We start from the raw sequence: 7219 nt of genomic DNA, 5'->3' as shown, positions 1-7219 counted from the left end.
ATTTTGGGTAGACCTTTCCTTGATACGGTGAAGGCTCTTGTTGATGTGGAATCCAGTGAGCTTACTTTCCAGGTGGGTGATGAAAAGGTGGTATTCTATGTGTGCAAATATATGAGGCAATCAAATAGCAATGAAGCTTGTTCGTTCGTGGACTTGGTGACCGATATGATTATTGATGATGCTAGTGCCACATTGAATATTGAGGACAATTTGGAAGCTATTTTGCTCAACCTTGATGATGATGAGGAGAATGATGCCTATGTGTAATGTGTGAATGCATTGCACAGAATGGGGTAGTACACTTATGAACCCCGCAAGTTATCCTTGAATCTTGAAAACTAGAAGACTCCTCCAACAAAGCCCTCAATCGAGGATCGTCCCACTTTGGAGTTAAAGACATTGCCTCCACATCTCGGGTATGAATTCCTTGGCCCTTCTTCTACTTTACCTATTATTCTTTACTTTTGTTTGACTAACATGCAGGTAGAGTCCACATTGTAGGTGCTACAAAGGAGAAAGATAGCAACTGGATGGACAGAGGTGGATATCCGGGGCATAAGCCCCGCCTTTTGCATGCACAAGATTATTTTGGAGTAGGGTGCCAAAACCCTCTGTTGAACATCAAAGGAGGCTAAATGAAGCAATGCAAGAGGTGTTCAAGAAGAAGATAATCAAGTGGTTGGATGCCGGGGTTGTTTATCTTATTTTTGATAGTTCATGAACTTCTCCAGTGTTGTGGTTACCAATGACAAGAACGGGTTGATTACTACAAGAATAGTGACCGGGTAGAGAGTGTGCATGGACTATCGCAAGCTCAACAAAGTCACACGGAAAGATCATTTCTGTCACGACCCAAACCGATGGGCCGCGATGGGTGCCTGAGTCCTACCTGTCAAACACCCCTAAGCATACATCTAGGATATGAACTTGTATAGCATCTTCTAAATTACGAATATAACATACATGAAGGAAACCTGCCAACAAGGCATATGTACGTATATTTGCAGAATACAGGGGGCGAGCCGGCAAGGCTGCTATAGACAACTATACATCCAATAACTGTAAGGCGACAAGGCCACATACCTCTCAACTAGACATACTGTCTACAGACCTCTAACAAAAACATAACTTTACAAAGACGGGACTGAGCCACATCATACCCATATATATATACAAACGTATCGTACCAATATCAAAAGTAGCTCCGGATCAAATGGAGCACGCCAACTCTCGATGATCAGGGATCCTGAGAAGGGGGACCGTCAGCTTGCCTACCTGCACCTGCATGCATGAAATGCAGGCCCTGTGAAATAGGGAGTCAGTATGAAAAATGTACTGAGTATGTAAGACATGAAAATTTGTACGTAAAAGACATAGATGAAACATGGAATATAGAAACACATCTTTAAATCTGAATTACTTTGTAAATTCTGAAACGTTTATAACGTCATGTACATGCGTACAAATGTCTTGTCATGCATAAGTATGGGTGTACATAATATCATCAAGCCACTGAGAGCATCCAATCATATTGTCTCGGCCATTGTGGGCACATCATCAACATATATTAGTTGATTAGGTGATGGGTGCGTATATAACGCCATAACCTCTTCCCATATCCCATATACATATACGTACGTATATACACGTATATAACGCCATCTGAGTCATATTTCAGCCACTCTGGGCAACATCATCACCATATACCAGCTGATCAGGTGGTGGTACGCATATAATGTCGTAACCTTTTTCCTGTATCCCATATAAGTATAATATACATATATACGCGTATATAACGCCATCTAGTCATGGGTCAATACACATGTATAAATGAGTGAAATGCAAGAAAAATACGTAATAATCTCAATATTCCTTCCGGATAAATTTTTTTCAAATGTGTATTATTGTGAGACCCATGAACAGAAGATAATAATATTTTTCATGAGAAATCAAGAATATAGACACCCATTCTATTTCTATGTATAAAGTAATTTATGGAAACGGTGTATTTGCTCGTTTCTTCAGTATAATTTAGACCATGCCAAAAGAAAGAAGGGAGGGCCTTAACATACCTGGAGTAGGAAAAACTCCGTATAATATTCCATTGGAAACCTTTGTGTATTGAACTTAGAACCTAAAATCAGATTAAACTTCTGCACTGTGTAATTGAGGAACGAAATCTGCTTTGATTTGTTGAAGTTTTGGACGAAATTGCTTCTAAGCTTTTGGTTTTGAAGTGGACGTTTCTGCTTCAACTTCCTTGGCTTTTAAGCCAAAAGCAGATCTTGGTTTTTGAATTTGAAGGAACTTTTCTATGGACTTATTTCTGCCTAACGTCTTTAGCTTCTAAGCCAAAGGCTGAATTTGGACTTTAAAGCCTTTACAAGGCATACTTTCTAATGTTATGGATAAGACTTGAAAATCTTATCAGACTTAAGTTATGACCATATTAGCCATCTGGAAAATTGACTACTTAATCATTTTCCAAATCTTGTGGCTTCTTGCCACGTGGGGTGGGATAATTTATTAATTTTTATCCACTTATTAGTTAACTGGGTAATGTCCTGTTACCCGGTAATTAATCAATTACTCACATAATTTAAACATTACCACAAATTACTTAAAATTCTATTTATTTTTGAAATACTTTATATATACTTTATATATTATACTATCGTGGTCATATGGTACCATGTATGGTACTAGTTCATAATTATTGGGTATTATCGCTCGACCTGTATTTATTCCAAATTGTCCACTTTCAACGGAACTCATTTCTTTAAATCTGTGTACCCCTTTATCCTTCATAACACTTATTTATCACTTGTTATAAATAGCGTAAGTACGTTAACATCAAGATGATCTCATCCCCAAGTCTACGCGGTTAACTGAAAACGAAATTTTAACGTACGAAAATGCGAGATGTATCATCCTTCCCCTCTTAGAAACATTCGTCCTCGAATGTTCAACTCCCCGTGATCTATATAACTTCGGCAATGTCGTCTCTGTAACAACACCACTACCAACTCTCCCTGTAGAAGCTTAATAACCCAACGACACATAGAACCATGATTATGAATAATGACAATGGCCTCACCTGACCAACGATAATAACCAACACAAGAATTTATACTCGTACCTTATGATTATGACGTCTCAGTCGGATCCTTCTCTTGAGGAGGAAACAAATAGGAATATCTAGACTTCATGTCTCCCGCGGCCTTCTAAGTTACTTCTTCCACATTGTCGTTTCTTCAAAGTACTTTTGCCAAAGCTACGTCTTGTGTTCTCTATCTTCGAATTTGTCTTTCTAATATAGCAATGGGAGTTTCTTTATATGATAGCTGCTCTGTGACCTGAACGTCGTCAACTAACACAATTTTGGAAGGATCTCTGATACATTTATGGAGCATAAATACATGAAAGACTGGATGTACAGACTCCAAGTGCGAAGGTAAGTCTAATTCATATACTACCTGGCTTACTTTGCGTATGATCCTTTATGGTCCCATGTACCGAGGGCTAAGTTTTCTTTTATTTCTGAACCTCATTCATCGGTGATACCTTTTTGGAATACCCAATCGTCCACCTGAAATTCCAATTCTCATCGTTGATTATCCGCATAAGCATTCTGACGGTCTTGAGCTGCCAATAGTGTTACAACCAATATCCACACGCGTTAGTTCATGTCATAAGTTAGTCAACCTAAATCTAAGAAGGAATTATCTTTGAGATGATAAGAAGTTAACCCTATTGGTCTTAAGTGATACAAGGGTGTATAAGGGTGATTAACAAGTATTAGAAGTTAAACAAATCAAGGATGTTGTAACTCGTATTTTTAGGTAAACCTAGTGGTGCTTAATATACTCAAGAGGTTGTGTTTTAAGGTACTTGAATCATATAATATCCGTATCATAAGTCTTGAAGTCAAACGAGTTATGAAACAAAACGAAATTGAACCCCTGCAACTCCTCCCCAAAAATCTCACACAAACCCTAGGGTATTTCTAGTGTTACGATGTGATTCTAGTGCCGAAAAGTCCGGACAGCTTGCTAGTTTCTCTTTCTCCTTCTTGTAACGAATTTGAGGAACTAGTTTTTGATTAAGAAGGACCAGGTTTCGTGGGTTATATTTAGTACAAGGTAAGGTTATGCTCCTCCTTCCATTATCTATGCGTTTGCGAGGTTTAACTCTATCGTAAAAACTAGACCTAGCGAGTTTCGAAAGAGTGGTATGTTGTTTGTCCTTGCGTCATGGTTGGCTGTTGGTGAACTTATTTAAGTTAAATACATGGCTGGTTTACTGGATAAGAGGCTTAATTATGTACTTTTGGGGCTGTTTTGTGGGATGTTTCGTGTTGCTATTGGAATGTATATTTTGCTACTATTTTTATGGAGTTGAGAAGAGAACGGGTGTGGAGAAACACCAAATAATGGAAGGGTGGTTTGCTAGTCATTCATTGTAAATTTTCCAGTTCGTTTGACACTACTACGGTGGTCTTCTTATGTATGAAGTGATTAGGTTGTGTGGACTGTTTTGGGAGGCTCAATATGATTATTATTGATGTTGTTTGGGTTGTTTGGTGATTGTTTTGACTTGTGTGAAGTCATATATATAGGGGAGGTGATGTCCGTTTTCTCGTAAAATAGGTTGTGTTCGATACATAATAGTTATGACGCCTAAACGATAACAATAGTGTCATTTCTCTTATTATAGACTAAGGAGCCGTGAAGTTGCATAGCTTGAGGTTGGGAAGAATATACAAGGTATGTGAGGCTATCCCTTTCCTTCTTTTGCAAGACTCCGATTGTACATAATGTAATGAACGAGCTTCCAAAGATAATCTACTCTTAGAAGCTAGAAGTACTTACATTGTTTTCCTTCTTATGGAGCGATTGATGTTGATGTTGCTTCTCTTATTCTTATGTTATCAATGTTATTGGTACTTCCTTATTCTTGTAAGATTCATGATGAAGAGTTAGTCCCAATAACGTGTATAGAGGATACCGACGTTACGTTATTCCGAAAGGTTCAGAATATTATTCTAATGAGTCCAACATGCATTATATATATGTATCTATTTTACTCTACCGAGCTACGCTATAGTCGGCCGGGTACGACACTTATTGTGCAACCACTGATCAATTCGGTTTTACCAAGCTCCACGTGGTCGGGTACGATTCTACCGAGCCTTATAATGGCCGAGTATAATTTTACTGAGTCCTCTCTAAGGTCGGGTACAATATGATGATAATGCCCACAGAGGCGTGTGTTTTAAAAGTTTATGTATATATATGTTTGTATCATGCATTTCATGTCAGTAGCTCACAAAGGTACCCAGATGTTACAGGTTGTATATTCTCTATCCTTATTCACATTACTATTCATACTTATACTTTTCTGCCTTGCATACACAATACTTTATTCGTACTGACGTCCTTTTTATTTGTGGACACTGCATGTCGTGCTGTAGGTCCTGATAGGCGGGTAGACGCAGATCTCCCACCATAGTAGGCTGCCCAGTTCAGCGGTTATTGGCGAGCTTCCTTTTCTGGACTTGTCGTGGTCTTGGTATGCATTTTTGTTATAGACATTATGGGTATGTCGAGGCCCTGTTCCGGCTATATTACAGCACTTATGTTCCTTTAGAGGCTCATAGACAGGTGTCGACTCATGTATAGTTTGGTATGCCTTGTCGGCTGAATTTTGTTGTATAGTATTTCATGGTAGCGTGGTAGCTCGTACCTTATATATAGTTTCTTGATTGTCTGGTCATACCATGTTATGTATGTTCATGCCATTATATTTTATTGTTGGTTGTCCATTATCCATGTCTACCATTTATATTGATCTCGTCAGCCCTAAAAGATAATAAAGAAGGTTAGATAAAACGTACGTTGGTGCTCGACAAGTATGGCCGGGTGCTAGTCATGGCCCTCCAGTTTGGATCGTGACAAACTTGGTATCAGAGCAAGTCTGTCCTAGGGGTTGTCTATGAGCCATGTCTAGTAGAATCTTAATTATAGATGTGAAGCGCGCCACATTTATAATCAGGAGGCTACATGACATCTAGGGTTGTTACCTTCTTCTTGAATCTAGATCGTGCGTAGAGTTGAGTCGTAAGTGTTCGTCTCTAATATTCACTTTGTTTTCTTTTAGCGATGCCTTTGACCAGGAAGCAAACAATTAGTAGAAGGCTTGATACAACTGCGGAAGAGGGTACTAGCTAGGTGTCCCAAGCCAGAGCAGGCCAAAGTGAGGCTCAGAGTGAGATGCCATCTCATACCTCATCTACTTCGTCTCCTCCAGAGGAAATTAGGAGGCATTTAACACCACCTGTTCCTCTGCCTAGCACTATAGACCAGGATATGCGGAATGCGATGTAGTTGTTAACTAGCTTGGTATCTGCTCAGGCTCAGAGGCAGAATACCGATATTGTTGATAAACCGGTTAGTATGAGAGTTCGCGATTTTATTAATCTAGACCCTCAAGTGTTTACCGGATCAAACCCCAAGGAGGAACCGCAGACTTTTATTGATCAGGTTCATCGTACACTGCAGGTTATACATGCTAGTGATACAGAGGTAGTAGAGTTGGCTTCTTATTAGCTACGGGATTTAGCGGTTTTCTGGTATAATAGTTGGGAGAGATCCAGGGGTCCGAATGCTCCTCCAGCTGTGTGGAAGGAATTTTCTGAGGCCTTTCTTCGTCACTACTTGCCAGTTGAGATACGACGAGCTAGAACTAATAAGTTCTTGAACCTTAGACAAGGTAATATGAGTGTGCGAGAGTACAGTATGCAGTTTGATTCTTTAGCAAGGTATGTTCCCTATATGGTAGCAGAGATGAGCGATAGGGTGCATCTGTTCGTGAACGGGTTGGGACCATGTTTGATTAATGAGTGCACGACAACCTCCTTGGTGGATGGCATGGATATTTCCCGTATTTATGCTTATGCCCAGACCCTAGAGGATCGTAAGCGCCAACAAAGGGCAGATAAGGAGCAGGATAGGGGCCAACATAAGAGGGTGATATTTGCAGGGTATTCTGATGACTTCAGAGGTAGTGTCAGGTCCCAGTCTTCGAGGAGTTTGACGTCATCTGTAGCTAGTGCTCCTCCACAGTTTCAGAGGCCTCGATATGATTGATTTACCTATTCTGGTCCAGGTCAGAGTTTGCGGGCATCAGGCTCGCAATATCATAGGGATACTAGTCAGAC

The sequence above is a fragment of the Nicotiana tabacum genome, chromosome 10 (assembly GCF_000715075.1).
Source record: "Nicotiana tabacum cultivar K326 chromosome 10, ASM71507v2, whole genome shotgun sequence".
Lineage (NCBI taxonomy): Eukaryota > Viridiplantae > Streptophyta > Magnoliopsida > Solanales > Solanaceae > Nicotiana > Nicotiana tabacum.
The sequence above is the reverse complement of the archived record's forward strand: the minus strand, read 5'-3'. Positions refer to the sequence as shown.